Genomic DNA, 18,139 nt, shown 5'->3' with positions numbered 1-18,139 from the left:
TATCTTAGGATCCTTTTTGCTGCAATTAAGTGATATGTCTTAGGCTTACTCATAAACCTAATCACTAAGCCCACTGCTTAATTAGTTAATATCTGTTCTTGTATTGCAAATGAACCTCAAGCTTCCTACTACTTGTTTGAACAAAGTAACATCTAATGCTTGTTCATTTTCACTCTTTGACAGATTCAAATTTGCTTCCATTGGAGTCTCAGCATCATTACAATTTTTCATATGGAATATTTTCAATACATCTGCAATATACTTTTTCTGATGCAATACAATACCATTTGGAGCAGAGTGAAATTCTAGTCCAAGGAAATGATTGGGTTTTCCCAAGTCACTCATCTCAAACTCATTTTTCAATCTGCCCATGAATTTCTCAATGCTAGCTAACTATATTATGTCCTGTAATTAGCAAATCATCCACAAACAGACAAATAATGATAGTATTTGAGATGTTGCCTCCCTTCATGTATACACCAAATTCAACAGTGCATTTCACAAATCCTTCTCTTTGCAGAAATTCATCAATTCTTTTATTTCAAGCTCTTGCAGCTTGTATAAGGCCATATAAAGCTTTATTAAGCTTATACACCTTATTTTTCTGTATTATCAACTAACGAATCAACACAAAGCAGTTACAAAAACATATTGACACCTACACATCCAACAATCAGTAACTGTCATAACTGCTATAACATAAAACTAAAACACATTTTCGCTAAGCTAGCTCTTTCTCACTGAGCCAAAATACGCAGGAATTGGATAATTTTCTCAACAACCACATCGTTTAATAAATGTAACAGATCATGTGTTTATAAATACAATACATGATGTGTCAATATATAATTAGATACATGTGTAAAATAATATTAGACCAACGGTGTATATATATTAAACTCTTATTTTCTACCCAATTTTCATGGTTGCCACCGCAAAACTACTCTATATCATTATTAGCATATAGTTTTATATATTTTGTTTAAATATTGGGTTAAATATCTTTTTCATCTATACAAAATTGAATTGAATTTATATATATTGTCACATGCGTTCAATAATATATCAACACACACTAGTAGAAAAAAGCTATTTTACATCTGGCGAAAACCACTTTTTACATCTGAACAATTTCAGATGTAGGCGCACGAGACTTAGTAAGTATACACGTTTTACATATGGCGTAGTCAGATGTAAAAAAACACTTTTTACCTCTGACCTAGGCGAAATTCAAATATTATTTTTTAAAAATTAAATTGGACTTTTTACATCTGACCAAATCTACCTAATGTGAAATATTAACTTTATTTTTTATTTTTTTTTGAAAAACCTGCGTTTTTTTTTTATATATATTTTAAATCTTTTTTTTTATTAAAAAAATTTAACCCACAATGCCAACAATATAACATAACTTGCATCAAGAACATAATACTAAAATTCAACATCCATAGCCAAATTCAACATTCAACATTCAACATATATATAGTAATAATGTCATTAAAGTACAACCATTGTAATCCAAAATACAAAACATCATAATTATTAATACTAATCCATCCAAAATACAAATTAAAACATCATCATAACTAGTCCATTGTAACTTCACACAAACCTAGCTAGCTCCTAATCTTTCTCGTCGGCATCATCATAATCTACCTCGGGATTATATAGTTGAAGAAAACAAGTTGCCCAGCGGTCTCGCAAATCATACAACTCCTCCTCTGTTAATGCCGTGGGATCATTGAACACCTACAATATGTAAATAACATAATTCATATGTAAACTACAACATGTTAATTAATGTATGGTAAATGAATCAGCATAGCCATTTTTAGTGAACCAGCATATAGCACAAAAATTGTGAACCAGCATAGCACAAAAATTGTGAACCAGCTGCTGGAGCCAAAAAATGTGCCCAAATTGTGAACCAGCAAATAGCTTTTTTCTACTAGTGGGATGAGCAAAAGGAAGTAGCATTTAGGTGAGTTGTTAGACTTAGAACACAACCTCTATGAAATGATTAATTAAATAAGTAGAAATCATCATGTGTGTAACATACTAACATCCCAATCCCATAATTAATAATTAATTTTGTTAAACAGGATTAATCAAGAATTTAGGTGCTTAAAGCGCACTGATTTGATCAAAGCCATAGCCAATTGTTTGCCAATGCAAACTATAAGAACTAACTGTCAAGTAGTTTCTATAGAAATAGATTCAGCTACACACTATCCACAGCTTCTGCTTAGCAATGGAAGTATCCTTCAAGCAAAGGTATGTCCTAAGAGTCCTCATATTTAGCTACACACTCTTTCTAGAGATGGTAATCACCGATTTTATAGTTAAGTCTAATTCAAAATTTTAAGTCATAACTCTCAGACACATCTGAGTCGTCCGACCAACTTTACCAAACACTACATTCAATCTATGTTTGTTGGTGTATTAGGTTGTTATTGGATGTGATGGTGTGAATTCTATGATAGCAAATATGGTTGGACTACACCAAACAAAGCTCATGCGTTTCTCTACATGTGTTGCTAGAGGCTTCACAAAGTACCCAAATGGTCATCATTTTCCTAGTGAGTTCGCGGGAGAACCCTTTTTCGTCACCACATCATCACTAGAATCACCATCTTTCTTTTTGTAGCGTGACGCCATGCACTTCGGACAATGATCAGAGTTTACAAACTCTTTTCTGTATAATATGCAATCATTAGGGCATGCATGTATCCTTTCATACTCCAAACCCATCGGACACAATACTTTCTTCGCCTCGTAACACCGGTTTGGTATTACGTTACCTTCAGGAAGCATTTGTGTCAACAATTCAAGCAATTCGCTAAAACTTTTGTCGGTCCACCCATTCTTTGCCTTCAGATTAAACAACTTTAACACCGCTGACAAACGTGTAAAATTTGTGCATCCCGGGTACAAAGGTGTATCCTTGTCGCTGCACAAAGTATCATGCACATGAGCCCTCTTAAACGAGTCTTCTCCGATATCACGCATCATGTCTTCAAGACGATCATCCATATCTACACTAACGTTTTCGCTTTGGGACACATTTCGCTTTGTTACTACTTCACCGTGCCATATCCACTTTGTATAATTTTGACAAATCCCATTGCAAATGAGATGACTAAAGATTTGGTCCTTATGAATTTATTTTTTATTTCCACAAAGAACACATGGACATCGAAAATGTACATTACTTTTAGGAGGAAGATTTTTTTCGTCATTACTTTCGGGAGTCGAAAGGTTTTTTTTAGCATTACTTTCGGGAGATGGAAGATTGATTTCAGCAAATCGAAGAAATTCAATCACTCCCTGTTCAAACTCAGCACTTAATCTATTAGCTTTCATCCAACTACGATCCATACCTATGTTGTGAAATTAAGTTAAAACATTGTAACACCAATTAAAGTATTGATTTCGTACCCGATGGGAAACCAATCACTTAAATGAATCACTTAAACTTTACCACTAAACTTTAACTGAAATAAATCACTATATACCAACATTATGAATTCACTGAAACTTTAAATGAATCATATTTCAAATTAATCACTTAAACTTTACCACTATATACCAGACAAAAAACTTCAAATTAAAATCAGATAAATCACTGAAACTTATTTCAAATGAAATCATATTTCAAATGAATCATATTTCAAATTAAAATCACTGAAACTTCAAATGAAATAAACATTATACCAGATAAATTATAAACAACAACAGATTTCCATCATATATACCAGACAAAAAATCATTGAAACTTTAAATGAAATTTAAAAAATGTGAAAATACCAGTAACAAAAAATAATACAAGCAGAAAAGGAAATCACGAAACACAAAGAGCTAAAACCAAGTAGAACACAAAGAAATCAGGGAAAGGAATCACGAAAAGGAAAAAATTTAAAAACGATTAAAAAAGTAAGAAGAGTACATGAATCGATGTGAGAGGGAAAGACAAGGTTCCGTTTGTGAGAGTAGAGGCCGGAGAAAGCTTCGATTTGGAGTTCGATTTGGGGTTCGATTTGGAGAAAGCTTCGATTTGGAGTTCGATTTGACGAGTGAGAGAGAGGACGATGACGCTTAGGACGACTGCGAGCGAGTGAGAGAGAGAAGACGAATGAGATAAGGGTCGATCTTGTCGCCGGTAGAGGTAGAGGTCGACGGCGCTTAGGGTTGCATCGCGAGAGAGATGGGTCGTTCTTAGCGTTTTGGTTCTTTTGGTAGTCTTAGCGTTTAGGGTCGATCTGATTGTGTTTTTTCTCTTAGCGTTTTTTTTGGTTCCATCAGCTGATTGGTTCCAAAAAATATTATTATTTTTTTTTATTCAACTTGACTTGTTACATCTGTGGCTAAATATGGCCAGATATATATATATTTTAGATAATTGTCATCATAATTACAAGATTGTCACCGCGTTTAGTTATGCTTCTGGTATATTGAAGGCAGATGTAAAAAGTCTTGTCTATATATTTTTTACATCTGTGGATATTGAGACCAAATGAAAAGACTACTCCATATAGCGTTTTACATCTGACATATGTTCGTCAGATGTAAAATGCTTAAGTAATATGTCATATTTGTACTAATGACATCATATATTGTGTTTAAAAACAAATGATATGTCACATTCATTAAATGATGTAGCAACACATCATTGGATGTATGTGGAAAAAAATTGATTCAGACACACTCACTTAATTTTTGATTATTTATAAAATAATTAAAAAAATAAAAATTCAAATTATACTCCCTCCGTCCCAAATTATAAGAGAAAAAACCTTATTTTTTTGTCCCAAATTATAAGGGAAAAACCATTTTCAATAATATTTTTTTCCTTAATCTCATATAATTAAATGCAAATTGCATTTAATTTTCTCTCTTTATCCTTTTCTCAATAAATAACAACCAAGAAAAATTATTTTTACATCTTTCATGCAACTTATTTCAAGAAAAATCCATAAAAACATATTTCAAATTACCATGTTTTACTTTTTCTAAATAAGTATGATTTTTATTTTTCCCCTTATAATTTGGAAGAGAGAGAGAATTTGATCATATGACCATATAAAAATAATTCTTTAATACTTCAATTTTTTTTAATGTACCAAAGAAATTGTCAATGTTTGAAATTTTGAGATGAATCATAGATTGGTTAATGTGTCCGTACTTGTGGAGCAATTAAATAGTGATATTTGTCCTTTCGTTGATCCATTAATGACAAGTATTTTTTTTTTTTTTTTACAAAATTAATGACAAGTATTGAAAATCATGTATTGTGAAGATAGCCGGGACCCTTCCTAAGCTAGCACACTCATGTCTGTCCGACCATTATTACATTTGTAGTTTTTTTTTGTTGATAGACGAAATGACAAAGCCATTAAAAACTCACACACACAAAGTGGAGGGACCGGGTTTCGAACCCCGATCATGGCGTCAAACACTAGCAATTTCGTCATTTCTGCCAGTTGAGCTAGAATATGTGGACACATTTGTAGTTAAATATACGATCTCGTTAATTAAACTGCAAGAACTTTTTAACAAAAAAAGAGTTTAATTTATATATATTGTTAGTGTAAAGTTATTGTAAACATACGTTCAATAGTATACCAACACGTCATGTATTATGTTTAAAAACACATGATGTGTCACATTCATTAAATGATGTAGCAACACATTATTGAATGCATGTGTAAAAAAAATTTACACTGCACAACAATTAAACTCAAAACAAATTACAACGATGTAATTTAATTTTTTTTAGCACGCAAAAATGAGATATATTAATCAATCAAATAGTCCCTTTAGCCCAAGATGAGAGTTGCAATAAATTTATTAATAGTGAGTGTTATTTTTATAAGTTTCTTTTTTAAAAAGTAAAATAATTAATATGTACATAAAAAGTAATTAACAAGATTGAAAATTCAAAAATAAACTCATATATTTAAAGACAGCGTAGCAAAAGCTAACTTTATACTGCATCCAGATCCAGTCATATATATATATATATGGCTTAAATGCACTTTTGATCCCCCTATTTTTTAAAAAATGAAGTTTTGGTCCCCCTATTTTAAAAACCAACTTTTTAGTCCCCCAATTTTAATTTATTTTGAGTTATGATCCCCTATTCCATTTTAAGGCTAATTTTGTTGATGTGGCATTGTCACTAATGCATATCAGCGTCCACGTGGACAAATTTAATATTCATGTCATTATTTGTTTTTAATTCAATAAAACTTATTTTATAAAATAATTTAATTAAACCTAAGAAAGTTCATTAAAATAAAAAATCCAAAAATTCACAACCTCTAATTTATTAAACCTAAGAAAAAACAAACAATCACAACATGGACATGATACTCTTTGATTCATATCAAACAATTGCATATTGAAAGCATGTTTTGTGTTTCAAGAACCTTCAACTTTCATCATCATCCAACTTTATATAAAACCAATCTAGAATTAAACTTCAAACTTAAAACAATTTTTGGGTTTTCATTCAAACTCATCCAAAGTCATAGATAGTTTAAAGAGTATGAGTAATTTCTATTGAAACACAAAATCATCTCTAATTTTTTCGTTTTTAACAATCCAAAATTGTTGAGTTTGAACGGAAACCATAGGATTAGTGAAATCCATAAGGAAGAATTCTCTCCGACGGTGAATAAAATTCTAGTAGTTGAAGGTTTGATAATTAGGGTTTCAAATTTCATATTTTATAAGATTTAACAATTATTATTTCAGTTGAATATATAATTCTAACAATTAAAATATTTTATAAATAAAATTTTATTGAATTTAAAAATATATAATAATGACATGGATATTAAATTTGTCCGCATGAATGTTGCCACATCATTAGTTACAAGGCCACATCAACAAAATTAACCCCAAAATAGGATGGGGATCAAAACTTAAAAAAAATGAAAATAGGGGGACTAAAAAGTTGGTTTTTAAAATAGGGGGACCAAAACTTCATTTTTTTGAAAATAGGGGGACCAAAAATGCATTTAAGCCTATATATATATATATATATATATATATATATATGTATATATATATGAAAAATATTACGTTTTAGATTTATCATAAAATTAATTGTGTATATAAACTATAATATAATATTATAATTTAGATATATCAGTCAAAATAGATAAACTAACTTTATATAGTAGTATCACATCATATGTACAAACAATCGACTTTATTATTGCCTAAATGATTAATTCAATTATTATGATATATCATCAGTCACTATTCAGTGGATAGAAGTTGAAGGAAACATGCATGATGCATGATGCATGATGCACGTTAAGGACTTTGGAGCAATTATCTTCGTGCTTCCTATGAAACACGTGTGGTATTTGTTACATCAATTAAATAATTGGTTTAAATGTATTTTTAGTTTCATAAAATTATAATTTGTTTTTTTTACGGTGGAGCCGAGGATCGAACTCACGACCTCTAGGATATTACCTGAATCCCTCACCACCAGACCAAACCTAGTGACTTTAAAATTTTATTTTTTAGTTTCTATGTCATTATTCTTACAAAAAAAATTATGCATTCAAAAAAAAAAAAATTCAGCCATATTTAGAATACTATAAAAGTTTTTTTTTTACAATTTTTTTTAAAAAGAAATGAATTAAATTTCAAATGATAATAGGTGTGTGTTCTTGGTGATTTCGAGCTTTGTTACAACGAACGGTGAGTGTACAAGCATGACAAATTGATTGCAACGTTGCTTTGAGAGCATCGGATCTCTATCTACACTTGTAATTTTATTGCTCGCAAGTATTGTGGTGGGTCACAATGGGATGATGGTATCATGAAGCTGCAAGCTGTTATCATTATTTCTATTTCATAGAGGAGATAGAAGGTTTTGGAGATATATCAGAACTGCTTCATGAACTATTAAGAATAGGCTGCGATAATTCACTTGGGTTGGTCTGGCAGTGTTAATTAACTTGAGTTCTTGGAGTATTTTTCTCTCAAGGTCTTAGATTTGATTATCTTTGGTGTTAATTTCAGCGGGCTAGTTCATACATTGCAAAAATTAAATAGGGCTCCCACAAGTGGACGGTGGAACTGGTCTCCTCAGATTAGTTGGTTCTAGAGCCGGATACCGAGTTTTCAATATATATATATATATATATATATATATATATATATATATATATATATATATATATATATATATATATTTCTTTTTAGTTCTTACCATTCTCCAATTCTCAACGACACAATCAGCTCCTCGTTCATACCAAGCAAAGATAGCCAATGCCAACAAACCTGGGTGTTTTTTCTGTGTGATTCAACAAATAAATATTCTGAAATTCAATGAGACCGTTTGCAATCATGATTTTTTTTTTAATCGATCTTAATTTCAAAACACAATTCCCACAAAATTATCAATTGAAACAAACTCATCCAAATACCCTAGTTTCACTACCTTCCCCTGAATGAAATCGATTTCATGAATTTTAGATATATTGTCAACATATTTTGCAATCCAAGTGGGGAATTAACCTTGTGATGGAGCATAACAAAATTTGGAGAATCAAATAATGTATCATCACTCGATATCGTTTTCAAATTGAGTTTTTTTATTTTTATTTTTACTTTTTTTTATTTATTTATAAAGCTTTCAAATTGAGTTTTATCTGCATAGTTAAAACAATTTTTTTTTAGAACAACAAATCAATTTTTATAGGACCAACAAATAAGGAATCTCCTAATAGATACACACATGAGTTAATATAGAAAATGATTATTAGCCTTTGATTAAAATAAATAGAGGGTTGAGATTTGGTGTTAAATTAAAGTTTGACACCTGGTGTCAATTGATCTAACTCTTAAAACTATAGTAACTGGATAGTTTTGTAACTTTTAGTTAAAATGTTTCATAATTTGCACCCACTTTACTAATTTACACCCACTTTATTTATAAACACCTTTATGTTTCAAAAGACATAAAACAACATATATTTATAATTAAGTGGATATAAATTAGCAAATGGATGCACAACATTTAATAAAATTTACCTAACTAACCCTCAATTTTCTAGTGTAAAATAACTAAATGTCAATGATTTTTTGTCCAAAGTGAAAAGGTGCACCTTGATAATTTAGACCTTCATATTTTTATGTGGATATAATTTAGACCTATATATATATATATATATATATATTTGTTATTAAAGAAAAACCTCTCAAACAATGTTACTGGTGTGAGGGGATGATATATGCCTCCTTTCAAGGTAGTGAAGTCATTAGCTCTTATAGAGCACTTATGTACGAAGTTAATTACATTTACCGATTGTTCATCATTTTTATTTAATTTTTCAATCAGTTTTAGACTTTATTTTAATTAATTTTCTTAGTTTATTCTAATTTTAATCACTTTTGTGTAGAAATTTAGTTCATCCAATAACTAGAGAAAATAGTTTGATTTGTGTTGATTTTTCCCTAACCAGACAATTCTTGGAGTATTATTATATTTTTGTGTGTTATCAGGTGCACCCTTAGTATTTGAAGTGAAATAGTGTCCAAGGAGTTTCGGAAAGTCAACTATGAGAGTTAGTGATTCAAGCAAGAAGTTTGGAAAAAATTAATCAAATCAGCCACGCCCAGGCGCCACTCTGCCACGCCTAGGCGCAACTCTGCTCACTTCAACATGGTTCAACACTGACTTGTCACGCCCAGGCGCCACTCCGCCACGCCCAAGCGTAGCTCTGATTTTCACTTGCCACGTCAGCCACGCCAAGGCGCAACTCTGCCACGCCCAGGCGTAGATCCTGCGTTTTTTATTCCTATATAAGCCCAAAAGTCATTTTTGATTAGGGTTCAGAGATTTTTACATAGAATTGAGATAAACACTTTGCTAGGGTTTGAGAGAAGCTGTCGTTCAACAACAATCATTGGAGTTGTGGAGTTGAAGCTTCTCAACATCGATCTTATGTGTAATTCTTTCACTTTTCTTGATTCTTTGTAATTCCTCATGAGTAACTAAATTCTCCATTATTAGGGATGAGTTGAATTTGGATGAAAACTCTATGTTATGATTTGATACTATCTATTTGAATGAATTTAAGTATGTTTTTTATGTAATCTCCATTCTAATGTTTTAGTCTTTTTGAAAACCTCACACTATTTGCAATTTGTTTGGCTACCATCTTAGATTCAAAATTGTTGACCAAATGCATGATATGAATGTGTGATGTTTTTGATTGTTTCTTATGCATCATAGTTGATTGTTTAGGCAAAGCTTAGGGACTCTCACAAATATTGACCATAGTTTAATCCGGCATAACCGTGAGATTTTGAGCCCATACACTGATCTTTTGTTGATTATGAGAATTTCACACTTAGCTATGTCTCTAGAATTTGTGAATGTTCTCTTTAATTGATTTATTGTTTTGATGCACACACGAGACAAAAATTGTTTGGTACCTTGAGCCTGTTCTATCCACCCTTATCATTGCTTATCCTTTGTTTAACCCCTTTGAGCTTAAAGAAAAATGCTTTGTTTGTGATCTTACCCAAGTTTTGATTATCAAAACAAAATAAAAAAAAAGATGATTTTCTTGGAGAATTAGATACCTTTAGTGATTTTTGCACAATGCTTGTCACTAAGTTTGGGGTTGCTTTTGAAATTAGCAACAAATTAAGTTTGGGATGGGTATACTAGAAAAGTAAAAGAAAAAAAAAAAGAAAATTATGAAAGAAAAATTCAAAGGTTCACCGTGAAAAGAAAAAAAAAATATATACAAAAATCATGGTGATCTTCTTGAAAACAAAAAGAAAAAGAAAAATATGTTGTGACAAATTGTTCTCTAGTATCAATTCTTGAAAAATAGGGTGGGGTGTTATATCTATTCAATCTAGTGGTATCTAACTTCAAGTTTTTCTACTCACTTACCAAAATGCCACCATCCACCCTTTAACCAGGCCACGATACAACCTATAAAAGTCCTCTAATGTGTGTGCTCATTACATGGTGATTGATTTTTAAGAATGTTTGCAAATTTATAGTAGTCTAGTTATGATGTGTTGATTGAGTGAATATTACCTGTAAACAGGAGAGTCAGTGAGGGTGTGAAGAGATTAAGTGTGGTCAATCTTTGTTTGATGCTCTTTGTTTTGCCTAAATTTGAAACCGTGTGTATTTGAATCATGATGAAATTGATCATTGAAATATTGTGCAAATTGTGTCTAACTTGATTGGGTTTGAGTTTGTGTAGCCAAATGGATTGAGGTAGTGTGTTGTTTTCTTAGAGATTGAGATATTCCTCGAGGACAAGGAATGGAATAAGTTTGGGGTTGTGACGACATGCGTCATTACATGAAAATAAGACCAATTTCAAGTATTTTTAGAAGAATTGTAACCCATTTCATGGAGGAATAATGCACTAGTTTGAAGATATTTGCAAAGGAAGAAAGTAGCTGAAGAATGCAGAAAAATAAGCCACTGTTCTGTTTTCAGTGCCCCAGGCGAAATTCCTATGCCTGGGGCGAAAATTTCTATCAGAAAACCTTCTTGTCTGCTGTTTTGCCGCCCCAGGCGGAAATTTCAGTGCCTGGGCGAAATTCCTGTAGCCTGGGGCGGAAATGCTTGTGTCTGGGGCGAAAATCTCATTTATTGACCCCAGTTATAAAAGGAAGTTGCAGATCTGAGATTATGGATCGAAAATTGACATTGGAAACAAAAAATTGAAGAACTTTTGAAGATCTAGGTGCTTGGAGGCAAGGATTGAAGTGTGGAAACACATCAAGATCATCTTGTAAACATGCTTTCTTTCATTTCTTTGATTGTAATGTTTTCTTATACTATGTGTAACTAAATTCCCATTATTGGTCCTTAGGGGATTCTGATTTCTATTTCTCTTGAACCATGTGATATATTTGAATTGATATATGAATTACGAAGTTAGTTTCTTTGATTATTCCTTATGCTTAATGCTTTATATGAATTAGCTACTTATATGATGAATTCAATGATTTATTTTACTATGACGATAGGAATGAATCATCGATCTAGGAATAATTGATCGATTAACTTTCACTTAAGACATTTCGAATTGTTAATTGAGATTTTATAGATTAAAGTTTGTAATCCTCAATTGATCATAGATTACCTAAGACACTAGGAATCGATGATCAATGGAGAGGATTATGTTACCAAGACATTGGGCATAATCATTTTTGATTTAATCTAATCGTGAAACTAAATTGAGTAAATTTGTAATCATACATGAAATTACCAAGAGAAGTAGTAATTAGATGAACCAAAAGGATCAATCGCTTTTCTTCATTTGATTTGAAACCTAAGTTAATTTGTCAGTTTATAATCAAACTTGAACCAAACAAATTCCCCCCCCTTTTTACATTTAAATTTATGTTTTTAAGTATGTAGTCAATTGGTTTTTGAATTACAACAATTCCTGAGGATCGATAATTTTTACTACTTGCGATAATTTTGTGCACTTGCAAAATATTCATCAGAGGCGTTGCTAAAAAGTACAATGTACATCACCGGATTGCAACTTCATACCACCCTCAAACTAGTGGACAAGTGGAAGTGTCTAATAGGCAAATAATTTTTTTTTTTGGAAAAGACTGTTAATTCTTCAAGGAAAGATTGGTCGGTGAAGCTCGATGATGCATTGTGGGCTTATCGAACCGCATTCAAAACACCCATAGGTATTTCTCCTTTTCAACTTGTTTATGGAAAAGCTTGTCATTTACCTTTAGAGTTGGAACACAAAGCATTATGGGCCACAAAATTCCTAAATTTTGATTTATCTAAAGCGGGTAAATCTATAATTCTTCAACTCCATGAGTTGGACGAATTTCAAAATTATGCCTATGAGAATGCCAAAAATTTTAAAGAAAAAACAAAAAAATGGCATGATAGAAAGATTCAAAAGAAGGAATTTCACGAAGGACAATTGGTTCTACTTTTCAATTCTAGGTTGAGGTTGTTTCCTGGAAAGCTAAAGTCAAGATGGTCCGGTCCTTTTAAAATAAAAAAGTGTTCCCACATGGTGCAATAGAGTTAGAGGACCGAGAAACTGATCAGACATTTAAGGTCAATGGACAAAGACTCAAACCATACTTTGCGGGAGAGTCTTCACCTCCTGTTGAACCATGCTTCAAGTTGACGGAGGCAAATGTCAATCTCCTTGTCCCATTCATCTTCCAAATCATCAATAGAATTAACAATGACTTTTTTTAATGGTAAGGATAGTGTTTCTTCAACTAAGACATCTTCCACCACCTCTTCAATTACATCAACTTTGAAACATTGTGGTTCATCATCATGGTGTTTCATAGCTTTGAACACATTAAACATGACTTGCTCTCCATGTGTTCTCAACATAAGCTCTCTCATCTCAACATCAATTAATGCTCTACTGGTAGCTAAAAATGGTCTACCCAATAACGGTTCTACCTCGGCATCATCTTCCATATCAAGAATTACAAAATCAGCCGGAAACACAAATTCAGCAACTCTTACCAGCACATCATGAAGTATGCCATATGGATGCACTATTGATCGATCGGCCTGTAACACCCAAACCCCTTAACGCGTATTTATTGAATATAAATAAATAAAACACTTAAGAAAATTCAGGCGTCACATGTTATAATACAAAACCACGGCATAATTAAATCAATCATGCTAGCACAGCAGAAATTAAAAACGATATTTATCATAATGTATATCATACAATGATCATAATTGTTCACACAATATCCCTAGGCTCTAGGCCATATCAACAAAGGATATTATGTTTACAACCCAAAAGATAGGATTAGCAAAGTTAAATATGCCATCACGGGCTCAGATACAAATCAAGCGAATATCCCACCACGGTATTACACCTAATCAGAGCAACTCTATACAACCCGTCAAAAGAGATATACAAATATATCTAAAGGAGTAGTCTTAGCTAAACTCCTCACCAAAAAGGCGCACTACACGAGCACGAGCAACCTCTAACTTTGATCGGGATCCTCAACCTGAGAATCTGAACCCCCAACGGTCCAGCACATAACACAAAGCATGAGAGTTAGATCACATAATCAAAATATAAGTGTAAGCAAAAGGTACTTAAACACTCCTTCAACAATAACAAGCATATTCATAATTTATAAACATGCATCACCATTAACTACTCAATTACAAGTTCTAAACATGTATAATCAAGTACCAAATAATCAATCTACAATTCATTACACTTAGCCAAATTATATGTCACATATCACTTATCAAGTAATGCACACACATATAACCTAATGCAACTCTAATGCTTCAACTTCATGAATGTCAATCCTAGACATTACTAATGCATGTGGTACCATCTTCTTTATTAGAGTATCTCACCTCTAATATCCTTCTTTATCGGATAAATATAATCCGATATACTTCTTTATTGGAATATCCAATATCCTATTTAATTCATGAATGCATGTATATGTGTTCATGAATTCACTCACAATTAATTAGCATAAGCTCTTCATTTATTATGTGGAACACTATCCAACATACTTCATCATTAAGATTTAACAAAACCTTAATATTCTTCATTTATACTTCATACATGATTAACAATCATTATAAGCATCAACAAGCATCAACAATCATCAACAATCATGTAAGAATAAGCCACTGATTGAAAATACATGCAAAGGAAGACAGCAGATGAAAAATTGGTGAAAACTGCAGTATTTCCGCCTGGGGCGGAAATTTTTACGTTTGAGGCGTAAGTTTACGCCTGAGGCGGAAATTTTTACGCCTGAGGCGGAAATTTTTACGCCTGAGGCGGAAAAATATCTGAAAGGCTGGCTGCTCACTGTTTTGCCGTTTCAGGCGGAAATTATTGCGCCTGAGGCGGAAAAACATGCGTTTTCTACACAAAAACGCCCAAAAATCTCATTTTTCATGTTATAAATCCCAAAAGAGTTTGTATTCAAGCAAAACAAACATATCTAAACACAAAAGGACGGTTCATTTCTCAGATCTACGCCATAACATCGAAAAAGTAAAGATTGACACTTTTTCATCAAAACTCTCAAGAACACAAAGTTCTTGAGTTTAATCCATTAGAAAACTCGTTTTAACCATTATTTCCGTTCATTAATCATGTTACAAGCATGTTAAACATATTAAGAACCTTAGGAACGATTTCCATCAAGAAAATCCATTCCAATCTAAAACGAAAATGGGGTGGAGGAAGTTCGGGTAAGGAGAAATCGACATTCTCCCCTTCCTCGAATCACCCACGACTATGGAACCTACTCTCATACCTGGATTCGAAGAAAACTCGACGAAGATCTTGAATCTCTAGCTTTTCTTCTTGCCCTAGCTCTCAACTCTTCTCTCTTCAACTCAAGAACACAAGACTATGAGAAAATGAAATGTTCTCTCCCTTGCTTCATGGCCATAAGGGCGCCACACACACACCTCACAAGGCCCATTGGGCCTCAAGCCCAATTGGCTTGGCCCAATAACACGATAACTCTCACTACTCGCTTAATAACTAAAGTATTCGATAAATAACTCTAGTTATTAACTTAATTAAAATTCTACGTTAATAAAATATTTTAACACATAAAAATTATTAATTTGAAAATTGGGTCGTTACAACTCTACCCTCCTTAAAGAATTTTCGCCCTCGAAAATTACCTGGAAATAACTCTGGATACGAACTCATCATCTTGCTCTCCAATTCCCAAGTCGCATTCTCACCAGCGGGTCCTCCCCATACCACCTTCACCGAGGCGATATCCTTGTTTCTCAACCTCTTCACTTCTCTACCTTCGATCCTCAAAGGTACAACCTCGACCGTTAAGTCATCCCTCACTTGAACATCATCCGATTCAATCACATGTGACGGGTCTCTAACATACTTCCTCAATTGTGACACGTGAAACACATCGTGCAAATTCGCCAATGATGGCGGCAAAGCAATCCTATACGCCACTTTCCCCACTCTTTTCAAAATCTGATAAGGACCAATAAACTTCGACGTCAACTTCCTCGACTTCAAAGCACGTCCAATTCCGGTAGTCGATGTAACTCTTAAGAAAACATGATCACCTTCTTGAAATTCAATGTCCTTCCTCCTCTTGTCATGATAACTCTTTTGACGACTCTGAGACGCTTTCATCTTCTCTCTAATCATTCTAATCTTTTCCGTAGTCTCTTGCACAATCTCCGGACCAAGAATCACACTCTCTCCGGATTCAAACCAACAAAGCGGTGTTCTACACCTCCTTCCGTACAAAGCCTCAAAAGGTGCCATTCCAATACTCGAATGAAAACTATTGTTGTACGTGAACTCGATCAACGGCAAACACGAATCCCAACTTACTCCTTGCTCCAAAACACAAGCTCTCAACAAATCTTCCAAAGATTGTATCGTCCTTTCCGATTGACCATCCGTTTGAGGATGATAAGCCGAACTCAACCTCAACTTAGTCCCTAAAGCCTCTTGCAAACTTTCCCAAAATCTCGAAGTAAACCTCGGATCTCGATCCGAAACAATACTCGACGGAATACCGTGCAACTTCACAATTTGCTCCACATAGATCTCGGCCAACTTAGGCACCAAGGTACCTTTCTTAATAGCAATAAAATGCGCACACTTCGTCAGACGATCCACTACCACCCAAATCACTTCATAACCTTTCGTAGTCTTGGGTAAACCTCCCACAAAATCCATCGCAATACTATCCCACTTCCATTCCGGGATAAACAAAGGTTGCAACAAACCAGACGGTTTCTGATGCTCAATCTTCGACTTCTGACACACTAGGCAAGCATAAACAAACTCAGAAATTTGCCTCTTCATTCCTGGCCACCAAAATAACTTCTTCAAATCTTGATACATCTTGTTTACTCCCGGGTGAATACTCATTCCACTCCTATGACCCTCTTCCAAAATCATCTTCTTTATCTCGGGCACATCGGGCACGCACACTCTTCCATGAAATCTCACAACTCCATTCTCGTCAACTTTGAAATTAGCTTCTTTTCCTTCCTCAACTACTATTGCCAACTTTTCCATTAACTTCTTATCCGTCTTTTGACATTCTTTGATATTCTCTAGAAAAAGATTCGTCAACTTCAACATTCCCAATTTAACACTCTTAGGAGTCACTTCACATACTAGACTCAAGTCTCGAAATTCTTCAATCAACTCTAACTCTTTCACCATTAGTGATGACATGTGCAACGATTTCCTACTCAACGCATCGGCCACCACATTAGCTTTTCCGGGGTGATAACTCAAATCAAAGTCATAGTCCTTCAAAAATTCGAGCCATCTTCTTTGTCTCATATTCAACTCCTTCTGATCGAATAGATACTTCAAACTCTTGTGATCACTAAAGACTTCAAACTTCGATCCATACAAGTAATGCCTCCATATCTTCAATGAAAACACAACTGCGGCTAACTCAAGATCGTGTGTCGGATAGTTCCTCTCGTGAACCTTCAGTTGTCTCGACGCATACGCTACCACTTGACCTTTTTGCATAAGCACACCTCCTAGTCCCATCTTCGAAGCATCACAATACACGACGAAAGATTCCTTAGCATCCGGTAAAATCAACACAGGCGCGGTAGTCAACCTCTTCTTAAGCTCTTGAAAACTTTCTTCACACTTCACATCCCAAACAAACGCTTGATCCTTCCGAGTCAACTGCGTCAAAGGTAAAGCCAACTTCGAAAATCCTTCAATGAATCTCCTATAATAACCGGCCAATCCAAGAAAACTTCTTATCTCAGAAACAGACTCCGGCGTTCCCCATTGCAATACGGCATCAACTTTCGCTGGGTCAACCGCTATTCCTCCACTTGAAATCACATGACCAAGAAAACTTACTTCTTTCAACCAAAATTCACACTTCGACAATTTGGCATACAACTTCTTCTCTTTCAAAATTTGCAAAACAATCCGCAAATGCTACTTATGTTCCTCTTCGGACTTTGAGTAAACTAAAATATCATCGATGAATACCACTACAAACTTATCCAAGAATGAATGAAAAATCCTATTCATGTACTCCATAAAAACACCAGGTGCATTGGTCACACCAAAAGGCATCACCGAATATT

General features: G+C 33.6%; 1 long non-coding RNA gene across 1 annotated transcript; it reads right to left on the bottom strand.

Moving 5' to 3' along the window:
* Positions 1-1,464: 1,464 nt before the first annotated feature.
* On the bottom strand, positions 1,465-17,916 carry LOC123923402. The gene is made up of 3 exons (XR_006814388.1): positions 17,907-17,916; positions 14,586-14,590; positions 1,465-1,749 (listed from the first exon to the last, which is right to left on the bottom strand). It is a non-coding gene; the product is annotated as an uncharacterized LOC123923402 (long non-coding RNA).
* Between the last annotated feature and the right edge of the window lie 223 nt (positions 17,917-18,139).

Source organism: Trifolium pratense, linkage group LG4 (assembly GCF_020283565.1).
Source record: "Trifolium pratense cultivar HEN17-A07 linkage group LG4, ARS_RC_1.1, whole genome shotgun sequence".
Classification (NCBI taxonomy): Eukaryota; Viridiplantae; Streptophyta; class Magnoliopsida; order Fabales; family Fabaceae; genus Trifolium; species Trifolium pratense.
The sequence above is the reverse complement of the archived record's forward strand: the minus strand, read 5'-3'. Positions and strand labels throughout refer to the sequence as shown.